Consider the following 16,593-nt stretch of genomic DNA (forward strand, 5'->3'; position numbering starts at 1 on the left):
TCAATTGTCACCCTTCCTCACGGAACTCTTTAACGAGATAGTGAGCTCTGGGACCGCCCCAGATTCCTTTAAGAAAGCCCTCATATCTGTCATCCCTAAAGAAGGTAGAGACCCCAAACTGTGTGGATCGTATCGCCCCATTTCCCTCCTCAATCTGGACGTGAAGATTTATGCCAGGGTATTGGCTGCCAGACTAGAAACTTTAATGCCCAAACTAGTCCACTCCGACCAGGTCGGATTCATTCTCGGCAGGCAGGGTGCCGACACCATGCGTAAGACTCTGCACCTTGTCCACGCCGGGCACAGTCTTCAAGACGACCCGGCCCTCCTTTCGATTGACGCGGAAAAAGCTTTCGACAGGGTGGAGTGGGACTTCCTGAGTGCAGTCCTCCAGAAAGTAGGAATAGGCCCCAAATTCTGCGATGGGATACGAGCACTATATGCCTCTCCCAAAGCGTCAATCTTCGTTAACGGAGAATACTCCAGGTGGTTTGAACTGCAAAGGGGGACCAGACAGGGATGCCCGCTCTCAGCGATCCTGTTCGCACTTTCCCTGGAGCCTCTGGCACAAAATCTCAGAGACGACTCCTGAATAGAGGGAATACGGCTGGGAGGGACCGAATACAAAGCAGCGTTGTACGCTGATGACATCCTTCTACATCTAACCAGACCTATGACCTCAATCCCTCATGCCATAGCCCTAATAGAAGAATACGGTCGGTTCTCTGGATTCAAAGTGAATATGTCTAAGTCCATGCTCTTTCCCCTCCAAGGTGCCCCGGTTGAAAATGAGGCAAAGTTCCTCCCCCTTGGGCTTAAAATAGAACACGTGACATTACAATACCTAGGTATAAAGATTACTAGAACCCTAGGTGACCTCTACGAGGCCAACTTCCCCCCGCTTCTCCGAAGCTTTGAAAGAGATCTCGAGAAATGGAGTAAACTGACGATCTCATGGCTGGGGCGTATTAATGCCGTCAAGATGGTGTGCCTCCCTCGCTTTCTATACCCCTTCCAGATGCTACCGATCGTGATACCCAATCAATTCTTTGTCGAGGCCCGAAGGACCATGTTGCGGTTCATCTGGCAGGGGAAGAGACCGAGGATCCCATATGACACGCTTATTCTCCCCACAGAAAGAGGAGGGGTGGGCCTTCCTGATCTAAGGAATTATTATAAAGCTACCCAGTTGCGCGTCCTAATCCCACACCTTAGGGACCACAAACACCTGCAATGGGTCCAGATGGATGACCACTATATGTCCCCCGCCACAGTGGCAGAATGGCTTTGGTCCCCATACCAATGGGTGCAGAGGAAAATCAGACAACATCCCATATTGACTACTATATGGAACATATGGCGCACCGGGAAAGAGATGCGAGAAGTCACCACCTGGCCATCCCCGCTCAGTCACCTATGGTCTCCTGGCGTAAATGACCATTTTCCGAACCTGGAGCGATTCCAGTCATGGTACGAAGCGGGCCTCGAAAGGGTAGGACAACTTCAGAGAAAAGACTCGTTCATTACACTACCGGACCTGACAACTGCGTTGGGGATAGGTACCTGATCGACATTTCACTTTATCCAGCTAAAAGGGGTGTTGACAAAACCTGAATGGAGAGTAAAATTGAGAAGAGACCTCACCGCCTTTGAGAAACTTCTGGACTCCAGATCAGAAATGAAAGGCCTCATATCCGTGATGTACCAAACACTTTTAGCAGCAGGAGGTGGCAACATTGAACCCCTCAGAGCCAGATGGGAAAAAGACTTAGGCGAAGAGATACTCCCCGACCAATGGGACCTGATGTGCAGAGCCGCACCCAAATCCTCCATCTCCAGCCAGTACAAACTTCATGCAATAAAGCTCCTACATAGATGGCATTATGACCCACTTCGACTCTCTAAAATGTCCCAATCCATGAGCCCGAAATGCTGGAGGAGGTGTGGAGAAAATGCCAACTATTGGCACATGTGGTGGGGCTGCCCGCACATCAAAGTGTTCTGGACTGAGGTTTTGGGATGGATTAAGGAGATAGATGACATTCACAGGGAACTCGACCCACACCTTGTTTTGTTCGGCCTTGAAAGAGACGAGGAAGAGTGGCTCCGGGTGAAAGGCCTGGCCCCCCAGCTGTTGTTGGCGGCAAGAGCCCTCATAGCGACCAAATGGAAGTCTCCCCTGATCCCAGGGAAGGCCGAGTGGATCAAAATCGCTACAAACATTTATGTGATGGAAACGATCACCGCCTCCTTGCACAATAAATCTGCGAAATGTGAAACCCTATGGATGGACTTCAAGAACACGTATATTTCACCCCCTTCTGCCTCCCAATCAGAGGAGCCTCAAAGCCCGACTGAATGATGCCATGTCCAAAGGACAATACAAAATACAAACAGCGAGTCACCTAAGTCCGGCTGCCAATATCTTGCAATGCTTAGCCCTGTGCCAACCGCACGATACCGATACCAATGTTTGATGATTGTATTTGTGACGTACAACAAACCAAGTGGGGGGGGGGAGGGTGGGAAGGAAGTACGGCAAACAGCCAATGAAACATACTCAGGTAACTGGAACTGTCGCACGACTAAAAGACTCTTGGTATATTGTTTTGATTTGCATCTCGTACCCGACTTGCCCCCCTGAGGGATGTGCAACCGTGTTTAAGCAATGTTTGCATTTTTCTGTTATTTGTAAAACCAATAAAAATAAAATTAAAAAAAAAAAAAAAAGAACCCGGGAAAATGAGACTAATACATCACCTCTCCTACCCTAAAGGCCAATCTTTAAACAACGGCATCCCACACACAGAATCCGCTGTATCTTACACGCATTTCCAAGAGGCGGTAAGGCTCATACAAGAGTGTGGCAGAAACGCCTTGATGGCCAAGCTGGACATAGAATCTGCTTTCAGACTCTTGCCAGTCCACCGTCACAGCAGTGGCTAGGTTTCACTTTTAACAACAAATTCTATGTGGATAGATGCCTCCCCATGGGGTGCGCAGTATCCTGTGCACTATTTGAGCAATTCAGTTCCTTTTTTCAATGGGCTTTCCTAAAGCAGAGACCAGGGACAAAAGTAGTGCATTACCTAGACGATTTCATGGTCATAGGGCCACCAAACTCCGAGGAATGCGACCTGGCTTTAGCAAAACTGGAGCACATGGCCGCCCAGTGGGGAGTTCCCCTAGCGAGGGAAAAAACCACCAAACCAGACACAAACATAATTTTCTGGGCATCGAAATAGACTCAGCAAAGGGGCTCTGCAGAATCCCCAAAACAAAAATATCAGAACTCCTGGCCAAAATACAAAACCTGATAATGAGAGATAAGGGGACTGTAAAGGAAATACAATCCTTAGCAGGCAGCCTCAATTTCGCATCCAAAATAATACCTCAAGGAAGGATATTTTCCAGAAGCTTGGAGTTCAAAATCAAATCACTCACCAAACCACACTTGCACATACGGCTAGGCAGAGAGGTGAAAACAGACCTGAAAACATGGGGAAAATTCCTCAGAGATTTCAACGGGTCTTTACTTTGGCGAACGCCTTTAAATACCCGGTCAAACAGGGTCCTATGCACCGACGCAGCTGGGAGCAAGGGGTTTGGAGCCATACTAGACTCCGAATGGGTGGCAGGACACTGGCCCAAGTCATGGCAAACAGAAGGGTGGACAAGAAACATCACCCTATTAGAAATATTCCCCATCTGGCTAACATAACACATCTGGGGCAGGCGACTAGCGAACACGGAACGTTTGATCTGGTGCGTTAACATGGCTGTAGTGGGCTCCATAAACAGAAGGTCTACGAAATGCCCTCTAGTACTAAAAGTATTACGAGCCATTACAACAGTCACACTACAAGTAAACGTTGTACTCAAAGCGAAACACATTTCAGGGGCAGATAATAACATTGCTGATGCCTTATCTCGTTTCCAGTAGACAAGATTCCAAGAGCTAGAGCCGCACGCCCAAGAACAGATGACGCCAATACCAGCAGAATGCTAGGCAATAATGGGAAGAAAAGAACAACGGCATCAACGCCAACGCCAGAGAGCACAGGCCGGGATACCCAACGAAAACCAGGCACCTCTAAAACGGGTGCCAACAACACATCGGCATCAACGCCAGCACCATAGAGTGCAGGCCGGGATGACCAATACAAAGCAGGCACCTCTATAACAGGTGCCAACAACACATTGGCATCAACGCCAGCACCAGAGAGTGCAGGCCGGGATGACCAATACAAAGCAGGCACCTCTAAAAGGGGTGCCAGCAACACATTGGCATCAACGCCAGTGCCAGAGAGACCAGGCCGGGATGCCCAACAAGAATCAGGCACAGCAACAACGGGTGCCAACAACATCACAGGCTTCCTAACAGAGATGGCAGAGAGGGCGGTGGCAAGCACCACTGCAACGCAGTACAGTAAGTGTTTGCAAACAGTATTTAAGGCCACAGGTGTAAACCACGTAGAACTGATAACGATTAAAGATATAGAAGTATTTTTAAAATGGGCCCGGGAACAAGGTTTCAAAAGGGATTGCGCTAAAAAGACACCTGGTGGCAATTTCATACTTTACAAAAATATGGGGCGATTCAGACCCCACCCAGAACCCCCTCATCTCTTATGCAATGAAGGGATGGGGCAGAATAGAGGGTCCACAAGTGGACACCCGCCGACCCCTTGATTTCAGCAAACTGGTGCAGATAGCAAGCCATTTGGAAGCCATATGTTGTCACCCATACGAGATAATGTTATTTAAAACAGCTTTTTTCCTAGCCTACTTCGGGGCTTTCCGGATAGGAGAACTCATCGCTTCCAGCACCAAGTCCACAAACGGCCAGGGCGTCATGGAAATCAGGGTGAGACAGGAGAGTGTTAACATAGAAATGCAACAGTCGAAAATGGGTGCAAAAAGAACCATCAATATTTGTTGCATCGATGAGGCAACAAACTGCCCGGTTTGCATCACCAACCTCTATTACGCACAACGACCCAAAGTAAGAGGGAGTTTTTTAATCCATAAGGATGCATCGGCCCTAAGCTGCTACCAATTTAAAGGAGTGCTGATAAAAGCAATCAGCAGAGCAGGGTGGGATCCCAAACATTTCGGCACTCATTCCTTCAGGATAGGTGCCGCCACTGCAGCATGGAAAGGAGGTTTACCACCGCAACTACTAAAAAACATAGGGGGATGGAAGTCAGACTGTTATAAAAGATATATCAGACCAAAATTGACATAGCCATCCACCCTAAAATTTTCTTTCTTTTCCCTACCTCCCACCACCACAGAAACAACAGGTGAATAGAGGAACACACTCCGATCAGCATGGATAGTTGGCCACTCATTCTTTTTCAGGAAAGGCAGATGGGCAGAAGAGACTAAAGAAGGGCCACCTTTCAGAAACACCATTACTTCATTGTGGGGATACAGAGGCCTACTCTGGGCTGACGTCCACGAAACACTAGCAGAACTGGTGGCATACAGGGACCACCCAGAATTCCTGATCATCCATCTAGGGGCAACGACCTAGTCAACACAGCTAGGCGCATACTATGCGAAGAAATCTGCTCCTCCCTAGCAGGCATTTTGCACAACTGGAGGGGGACTGAAATATATTTCTCAGCCATCTTACCAAGAAAGAAACGGCTAGGGGCCAACTACTACAAGTCTATAGACATATCCAGAAGAAAACTGAACAGGACGATAGAGAGATTCTGTATGACAAGAGGACTGGGTTTCATAAAACACCCAGCCATTACACTAGGCAACTCTGACCTTTTTCTCCACGACGGCACCCATCTGTCTAGCCAGGGCATGGAGCAGTTATTTCGGGAAATCAATATAACACTTGCGCACAGAGGCTGTCTCTAGGGCATACTCTTGGGGAAACACAGTCAGCCAGCAACCTGACCGTGTGTGGCGGCACAGGTCCGAGGGGGTTACCTCAGGACCCGGTGCCCAAAAGTATGATATTATCATGATATGTGATATTGTTATTGCCATAACCCATATCTGTACAATAAAATCCTACGGCCTTTTATTGCCAACACTTGATACAAGTTGTGAGCCTATCATTTTGGGTGAGGGTTTGGGGTTCGGCCATTACTAATGCATGCATATGGGTTCAGCAGTTATGGGCAATGCTGCATGGGCATCCCACAAGCGAGGCAGGGTAACTGCTGTTACCATTGGCAGCTGGGAGAGGGGCAGCCCCAACCTCCCCGGGCCTGCTCCTCTCCTCCCCCCCAGCTACAGAGACACACAGTCTTGGTAGCACAAAAGCCACGGAAGAGTAAGGTGCGAACAGTCATTGCACCCTTCCTCCAAACAGCAAGGTGCTAAGCGCCATAAGGAAAACAACCGTCAGGCAGGGCCCAGGTTCAAAGATCTGCCCCCTCCAGGGGGTCAGACAGTCGGCTATCCGGCCGGGGGCTGCGCGAACAGCAGCCCCCACCACATACACAACAAACACCCAGGGCCTCCCTGGGTCCTATAAATGAGAGCAGCATGCTCAGAGTAAACACAATCTGTTTGTGGACCCTGAACGGGGACCCAAGCAAACAGGAGGTTCACTGTTTACTCAGTGTCTTCCAAATCTTCTTGCTTCTTTACCACAGAACCCGCCCACCCTACAAACAGGGGAGAAGAGCAAAAAGAAGTACAAGGCACTGTACGGTGCCCACAACAAGTCGTGGGACACAAGAAGGCAACACAGGTCCGAGGGAGTTACCTCAGGACCCGGGGCCCAAAAGTATGATACCATTATGATATGTGATATGGTTATTGCCATAACCCATATCTGTACAATAAAATCCTACGGCCTTTTATTGCCAACACTTGATACAAGTTGTGAGCCTATCATTTTGGGTGAGGGTTTGGGGTTCGGCCATTACTAATGCATGCATATGGGTTCAGCAGTTATGTCACTTACTGTTTTCTTTCATTATGCTTGCTCTGAAGCGTTACAGCAGTTAGTGTGAGCTGCCTGTGTTTGTTGGGTAGTGCTACTCGCAGTCAGTTTGTGCTGCCATTTGCTGGATACCAAAGCCGATGTTGCCATTTTTTGCTGCCTCTGAACTAATTGTATGTACCTTGATAGCTGAACAGCTCATTGGAAAATCACAACGATTGTAATATGTCCTACATTCACTGGCTTCTGTCGCTTGTCTAATAGTAAAATGCCTGGGAAAACACAACGTAAATCTGCCTACAATCTGGGAAATAATAAGCACTATGTTAAAACACAGGGCTATAAACGCGCTGGTAAATCAGAAGGATCATCTGGTCACAGACATGAAGAGCATGCACCATTGTGGGAACCTGTGTCTTCCATGGCAATGGAATTGTGGTGTGGACAAATCACTTCCTACTTCAAAAAAAGCAATAAAGAAGGAAAGACTAACAAGTCCTTGGAAACGATCCCCTGAGCACGTGCAGCTCCCCACAGCCAGTTGAGAGTCTCTAACTGATGGCAATGCAAATCTATCTACTGATGAGGTCGACAATATAGATAATGACTCACTGCTTGAACTGTGTTACTCCATGTGCAAAGCTAACACCTTCTCTGTGCAAGTACATCATGATGCGTGCAACAAATCTCTAATAGACTCAAGTACTCAGACCAATTGTGAGAGTGGCATGAATCCAAGGCTGTCAACTTGCCCCCAGATGTTTATGTCGAACAGTACAGCAAATGAGAGTATATCACAACTTGCCGTGGACATCCAAAGTGATGTGTCTAATACTGGTGCCTCTGTTAAATCTTCAAATGGATTCGATCAATTATCTGATGACCCAGCATGAGGGTGCTTCATTTTGCAATAAAAATCTTGCTGTAATGATGTGGCAGCATGCACGACGATGTAAGAAAGCATGGCATAATATTAGAGCAAATTATGCTAAATAATGACCAGGACCAATGTGTGAATGATGTACATGTATTAAATGATCAGGTAACAGACGCTAGTATGCTAAACCTATCGCATAAGACTGTTGGTGTAGAAGGCGTCTCCATTTTAAATGCAGCAGTGAAATCACTGCAGAACTGTCCTACTCATAAATAAATGCGCAGAAACAAAAAGTTTAAAAAAGTAGTTAGGAAATGCTGCAAGTTGAATCCTGCTCCTGAATTTGTAGAACCTGATGATACTGAGTAGTTCAATTTGACCATTGTAACTGTGCCTCCCCAAGAGTCAAATGACAAAAAAAGCCAAGAAAAAGGTGCAAAGGAGAAAAAAACACTGCCAACAATGTGCTCCCGTTCTCACTAGTTGGTTTCTTCAAGGAAATGAGATAGATGTGTCTTTATATAATCATAAAATAGAAACTGAAGCACTTATAATTGACCTCGTTAGCGTGAATGTGGTACATTCCCCCAGGTTGGGTGCAATTAGCTCCTCAAGGAGAGGAAGGAGAATAGCCAGTCAAATTGTAAGCCAATCTGTAGGGAACAACTTACCTATAGAAGGAACAACCCTAAATGCCCCTATCGTGACCATAAAATATAAAACTGAAGTTGGGAAAAAGAGACACATTAATAGGCCCAATTTGCTGAATATCTTTGCTAAAATACCCCCTCTTACAATTTGAATTATTGTGACTTTGATTTTATTGCACCAGAATGAGGAGGGAGTGGGGGCATGGGCAGCGTTCATTGTGTGTTACCAGACTTAATCACTGGAGTTTCTGGTATACAAACTTGATAAAGCTTGTATCCTGTCTCCTACCAATGTATGCTGTGATCATTGTAGAAGATTGTCTACAATTAGGTCCCCTGCAAATGTGATTGGCAAAGTATCTAATGATGATTGTGACGATAAAAAAGGTTGACAATGGTTGAAAAAAACTATTCCTGGGAGCGAACAACCACAGAGGTCATGTAAGAATATTATATGTTGGAATACCTGTGGATACTCCCATTTTGTACAAAAATCTAGCTCATTTGACCTGCTCAGCAATTCATCTGTATTTATGCTGCAGGAGACTTGATTAATGGATCCGTTTCTGATAGATGGATTCGTGGTATATCAATCCCCAGCAAAAAGATGTTTAAAAGGTTGCCCATTTGTAGGACTCATGATAGGAGTCAATCATGAGATTTGCTCTGTCATGGTACAACATTCAAATGCTATTGATGATATGTTGGCAGTTGAATTGACCTTTAACAGCTGTGCTGATGATCAGCGTTTGCTCATTACCAATGTATATGAACCCCCTGGTACATCATTAACCAAAATCATTTTAGAGTTAATTGATTCCATTAGCTCTGATTGGTATAATGATGCTGACTTGGATATGATACTACTGGGAGGGGATCTTATTGCAAGATGTGGGGATCATTCCACTAAAGAAACATCTGTTACCATTACCAAGGATAACATGTTACTGCAGAAAGTGGATAATGCCAAAGGGAAACAGTGGCTTTGTTTCTTAAAAATTTGGAATATGATGATTTTGAATGGACGCACACTAGGAGATACCCCGAGTCAAACAACAAGGAAATGTGTACAAAGGAGGTTAGCATAGACAGTCTTTGTGGTAACTCACAATTAACATTACTAAAAGTCTATGCATTAACAGGAATGTATTTAGTGACCCTGCAACCTTGCGTTTGTGTTTACAATTCAACTCTGTCGAGAGTCGACAGATTACCATTAGCAATTTGGAGTCAAATCAGGGTGGAAACCGAGTGGTCTGGTCTGATCGCAATGTCAATAAGACATGTAAGAAATTAACAATGGCGGTTGACAAATGCCTGAGTTTACAATATGGAAATGAGATAGAACTCTGGCTGACCAAATTGGTGTGTGAAACTACTAAATGTAGTACCCAGGTGGTAAACATAACAAATTCATGTGCGTTCATTCAGTATCAAAATTCAGAAACAAAAACGACTTTAAGAATCGGTATTCATAAGATAAAGAAGGAGGTCTTGCCTATCATTGAATCCCACATTAGAATACACAGACTGAAGAACGAATATAAAAATTGGTTAAAACTAATAAAATGTCTAAATTTAATCACCAGTTGGCAAATGATGATGAGTGCCCTTAATAATAAAAACACAAAAAGGTGCAGCATATTTTTAACTTGGCCAGCCATCCCACCAAAAGATCAATGGTCAATACGATTGCCGAAAGTGTTTGGAAGTCGTATATTTCTGCTAAAATGAAGAACGGAGACCACACAGATCTGGCTTTTCAGACCCAAAATGTAAAGTGGCCAATACATTTTGAGATCTTAGATATGATTGGTCACCTAACCAAGTTGAATGATTCCCGAGCTCCAGGGCCGAAGGGTGTTTCAATTGTGGCACTTAACGGTAACAAAGAAATATGGGCTATAGTGACCTGTTCAATAAAATATGTTGGCATATATGTGTAACTGAGTCATGGAAGAAGGCCATATATACCCCTGTTTTCAAAAACAGAGATTGGTTAATGCCGGAAAACTACCATCTACTGTCCCTCCTTGATACTACAGGAAAAGTGTTAGTTGGGTATGTGTTAGTTCATTTGCAGGCTTGGCTAACTGAAAATAACATTATAGACCTGTAAAAAACAGGATTATGCAAAGGATCTAGCACCACGCATAACATCAGATTATTAGATGCAGTAAGGACAAGAGCTAAAATGAAAAAGAATCCCTCAGTTTATATAACTTTCATTGACTTTCGAGCAGCGTTTGACCAGGTGAAGCGCAACCTGCTATGGAGGTAACTGCAGACACTTGGCTGTCCTGAATGGATCCTCCAGATATTGGCAACATTACACACTGGGAACACTGCTCAGATTAGGTTAAATCATAGTTAAATCCCTATAGATAGGGGAATGAACCAGGGATGCATCCTGTTATTTAACCTCTATATTGCAGATTTATCTTCAAAGCTGACATCATTTGCTAAATGTCTCCCAAAATTGGTCAATGTGCAGTAGATGCAATGCTCCACGCATATGATCTGATATTATGTGATCAGATACTCTTGGGGATGAAAGCCATGTTATCCGCCCTTGTATGTTATGCAGAGGAAAATGGTTTGACAATTTAAACAAAAGCAAAGCAATGCTGGTAAATGCCCGGCACATTAAAAAACTCTGTCTGAGCTGTGATATGGGACATATTGAATATATCTAGCACTCTCGGTATCTAGGGGTTGAATTATCAGAAACCATGGGATATCAAGAGCTGGTCACATTTAGGATAAAAAAAGCAAAACATATTACTCACATGGTACGTACATTTGTATACCATCATGCTGGATTTTCTTTGGGCGGTTTTCTTGATCTTTACAGACAATGGTTCTGCCCAGTGGTATTATTTGGCCTTGAGGCACTTGAACAGTGTGACTATGAGTGGCTAAATGTATTGGAGGGACACGTTCGGTGTCATGTGTTATGACTCCCTCATTTCACATCTATACAATATGTGCACCTAGAACTGGGATTATTATTACTGAGCACCATGGTGTTAAAATGTAGAGGAGTGTTCCTTTTGAAATCCAAAACTTTGACTTCTTGCCAGATATTGAGCAAGTTGGGTCTTAACTATTGTTTGATACATGGCACAACAAACAAATGTGGGTTAATGATATGATAGGTTATTTATAACACGCTTAATACCCACAGGTTTCTAAGTGCAGACCCAGGGTTTGAACCTGTGTTGCTTCATGTCATCTTGCTGCCAAGGCGAACACGTTGCCCCTGAGCTATCCTCCTGGGACAAGCTACTAAGAAACGTCATCTATGAGCTCAACTGGGTACTTCATTTTTGGCGTTGCTCAAATCTTATCATTCTGAAAAGCGCTTTTAATTGCTGTCTAAATAAGTGGGATTGGGTGAAAAACTATGAGTACTTACAGACATTACAGAGCTATAGCCAAGCTGCTCTACTATGTCACAAGTTTATGAAATCCAATGCTATCTTATCCGCTGACCCAGAAGTATGAAGATTTAGATTATTACTTCATACTTATCAACTCCTTTTTAGAGCCATTCTAGGTGGTCAATGGAAAATACCCAGAACAGAAAGATTTTGCAGAATCTGCAAAATCATTGGAAACAGACGAAGCACCTTTTGACAGAGTGCCCCAAGTTTGGTTATATTTATATGACAACTTTGGGCCATTTGACTCACGATTACAACATGATAAAACAATTCAATTCTGGTCGTAATGTTTATATACAGAATGTGAAGCAACACATATTGCTCTATGTAAAGTGTGGTGCCTAGTGAAGAATCAGATAGGTAACAAACAGTGAAGACCCTTCCAGCCTACAGTGTAAATCTTTGAAAGTCAATGATCATATTGAGAATGTACAAAGCTCAACTAAGCCTGCCATCTTTTATACATAACAATACCAATATCAAAAGAGGTCAAAATCAGTCAGTGATTGATGAATGATTTTAAGCGATGGTTGCATTAGGGTGGATTTCGAGTTAAACCTCTCAAACCTGGGCATATGTTATTCTTGCAGCCGGTCATGAGAGATATTACCCTAACTATGCATGCAATGAAAGAATAAAAGAATATGTGTGTGTTTACACTGGAAAAAAAAACAGTTATCCACGATTGTTTGAAGGGCACACAGGAAAACACTGATGAACACAGATTCTTCTATTGTTAAGTCCAGCATCTGCAGTTCTGCTTTAAAACTCCTTAAGTCACCAGTTATATTATTTTCATTTAGGTATAGTTGTTCATAATAATCTTTGACTACCTCATCAATCTCTTTAGGGATGAAGGTGATTGACCCTTCTGATTTAGCTATAGCTGGAATAACCCTGTCTGCCTCCTGACTTCTGAAATGATGGGCTAACCAGCAATCACTTTTTTCACTGATTTCAAAATATGTACACCTGATGCGGAATAATGTTTTTTCAGACTTCTCTAACATCTTTTTGCTATAATCATTTTTCATGTGCCGTAGCTCCTTAACCTTCTCTTCATTCAGATTACGCCACACTTGTTGTTAATTCTTTAATCTTCTTATCCATAGTCAAAACCTTTTTTTTTTTCGACCACTCGATAAACTGATCAAGAACCCTTCATGGAGCATTTGAAGGCTTCCCAGACTATTCTCGCATCCAGTTCCTGTGTATGGTTTTCTTCAATGAAATAATTAGCTTGACTGATAATCTTCTCCACAAAATCCTCTTCATCCAGAGGTAATGTATTCATCTTCCATAAAGATGTCCTTTTTATATTAAAATGTGATGCCAGGTACATTTACACTGGCCCATGGTCAGATAAGTGTTGTTAAGCGGCTTCACTTCAAAACTACAGCTAAGTCAATGCTAGTCTGGGATGCTGAGGGAAACCCTTATTGATATATTTTTAGGTCCAGTTCATGTACTCTGGATGACAACTCTTATATAACACCCCTCTCTTAGAATCCCCCTGACCCCACTGAGCCGAGAAGTAGGTCTGTTTTGCAAATTTAAAAGGTTTATTTGAGAAATATAACAATATATATCTATCACACTTTTATAATAAATTAATATTGGAAAAATATGACAGTGATCAACAATGGATAATGTTCTACTGGTAAACTGATTTGGTTACTTAGAAGTAGTATAGAGGATGAGGTAGCTGAAATGCTTTATGGTTTCAAGGAAATGCAAGGTGGAATAAATGCAGTACAGAAAATAAACTGATATGGTTTCACAAGAGATAATATGTTCACTTTTTCTCTGGTAATTCACCCCACCCCCACATGCAATGTAAGAAATGGAAGGAGATGGAAAGAGGAGCTTACAGTTCTCAGGAATGCAATCAAATACAATACGAAATTCAGTTCTCTCCCCAGCAAGCTTAGACAACAGGTATGCTTTTTAAAACACGGGCAAGAGTGCTTTGTAATGTGGTGGCAGGAAGTGAAAAATGCTAAAATTGCTTTTAATTCCCTATAGGAGGTTCAGGGTGAGTGGTAGACACTTTAAATCAGTTCAGGTCAGCCCTAACAATGGTTCAGGGATGGTTATTAGGTTGCAAACGAATTTTAGCAGTTCAGGCAAAAGCGGCTATCTTTTTACAGATGACGAAATCAGGCCAAATCGCAAATTGCGGTAAATTTTGCAAGTGCGTAAATCGCGATTGCGGTAAAAGTATGTTGGAAAGCTTAGATTCTAAGCTTTCAGTGGAAAGTTAAATCTCGCTCCTAGGACAAACGGTTCCAGAGATACAGACGATTTTGTGAAGGTAGTTTTTCGGATTTAAAGTAAACTCAAAATGACAGGTGACAGCTTGCAGCTGCAGAATTGACAGGTGACACGATTTCTAGGAGGTTGTTCTAACTAGGTTAAAATAGTTTGGATTAGATTATTTTAACTAAGAGGTTGGGTTCTGCACAGTTCTGGCGGATACTCACTCCTAATTCTGAAATGAATGGGCCTCGTCACGGATCTGGTCAACACATCCAGCGGCGGTTCTCTCTGCTCGGCGGGTCAATCAGGCACCGGTTCTGCTCACAGCGATCCGGATCTCTGGTTCTGCTCACAGCGGTCTGGGTCTGGTCTGCGGTTCCGGCAAAAGTTCTTGGCAAAGAATTCAAACAGCTCGCCCGGCTGTTGAATAGTTTGGTTAGGTTTGCTGTATTCTGAAGGCCTGCTGAGAATACTTTTGCTTGCAGTGGGCCTTCTAGGTTCAAAGTTCTGTAGTCTATGGGTCCCTGGTTCTGGTCTCTGTCTGGATGGGATGTCGGCCGTCAAAATGCTCAGCAGAAATGGAAAATGAATCTCTCTACCTGTCCCAGCAGTCTCTTTTTATGTGTTTTGGAAGTGGGTGTGTGCGTGGCATAACTGAGCCTGCCCCTCTCTTGATTTGATAGGTCAATAGATTCTTTGGTCCCTGATTTGGGAAGGGATAGTGTGTCAGAGTGATGTCATTTTTATGACCTACAGAAATGACACTCCCCTGGTCAATGTGCACACAAATCTATTTCTGATCCAAATACATATTTCCCAGGTACACAAGTGGTTGACATTACATGTACATATTACACCAAGCTTAAGGTAGTCTCTGTTCCGACTCTGGCGTTCCTAGGAGCGTGCATTCAAAAATGGCAACTTATTTTCGATTTTAGTGGGTTTTGCAATATGGGATTTTCATCAAAAATTATACAAAGGTACATTTCCCTTCCACATATATCCCAGTAACTTTCCATGTCTCTAGCTTAAATACAGCGTTTACACTATTCATAATTAGCGGGGTTTTGCCCCAGAACATGTACAAATTGGAGTTTGGACTCAAATCGTGAGGGCATTTTCCATACTAAGACTCTCAAAGTTGTACATTCCTGTCATTTGGTTACAATAAGTTATCACTGTTTCTATAAAATATATATTTGTTGCAATTCAACTCCCAAAAGTGTTTGGGTCTGCCTCCAGAAGTCTGTGTGGGTCAGTGATCACAATTCTCTCCTTGCTGGCAGAGGGATGTTGACAGGAAACACTCAAAATTAACATACCCCATTCAACTGAAAGGTGCTATTGTCTCTCTCCTCCAGGCTGAAGGGGAAACCCCCTCCCTCTCACTCAGAAGGGCCATGTGATATCCTGCCTCCTGTTGTGAGTCTCTGGGGTGTTAAGAGTTCTCAGCCTCTTGGCCTCTGGGAACAGCAGGTGGCTAAGATTTTTTATTTAACCCACAGGCTTTGAAGTCCAGTTGACTCAGGTCCCTTTGTCAGCCAGAGTTTAGACCGCTAGGGCCGCCTTGTGGAATTTGACAGGAGATTTTTGCTATTGTTCTGATAGGCATCCTGACATTAGAGTGGTTATGTGGAACCCCCCCACAAGAAGGTTGAATCTTTATAGTGGTCTTGTGCCCATGATTTCAGCAACTTTTTGACATCAGTAAAACGGATTTTTGAACAAAGGTCTCCGGTATTAGCTATCTTGCAATGTTTAACTTGACATTTGGAGCTTGCCCTCAAAGAAACAGAGGTGATTTAAAAGCGCTTTTGCTCTGACAGGTGCTGCTATTTTTCCTTTGGCACCACCTTTCACCCCTGGCGCTTTTGGTATGTGCACAACTTCGCGGTTCTCCTGGACTCTGGGATGGAATGATGGGCGGCGGCAGCTCATCCCCACATCTACTCAGTCTATTGATTCAGCATGGGTCAAAACCCTTCACATTGTTTATTCCAGATCACACCACTTGTATAATGTTCTGCTCCTTTGCCTGAAAATAGTAACGTCTAATCTAGAGTATGTATTGTGGCCATTAGAGAAGAAACTGTATTCCCTACTTGATGGATGTTCCAGTTTCCAGGGGTCCACCAAATTGTGTTCATCAATGAAAGCCTGCAAGTATTAAAAATGATTATTCCTTAATTGAGTCCCAGTACTTTTATTTTTATCCATTGTAAGAGGATTCAATTCAACACTACAGCTAAGTCAACGCCTAGTCTATAATACTGAATGAAAACCCTTATTGATATATCTTTATGTCCAGTTCATGCGTTCTGGATGACTACCCCTATATAACACCCCTCTCTTGGAATCCCCCTGACCTCACTGAGCCAAGAAGTAGTTCTGTTTTGCAAGTTTAAAAGGTTTATTTGATAATTTAAAATATATATATATCAC

This window comes from Ambystoma mexicanum, chromosome 1p (genome assembly GCF_040938575.1).
Source record: "Ambystoma mexicanum isolate Mex_15411 chromosome 1p, UKY_AmexF1_1, whole genome shotgun sequence".
Lineage (NCBI taxonomy): Eukaryota > Metazoa > Chordata > Amphibia > Caudata > Ambystomatidae > Ambystoma > Ambystoma mexicanum.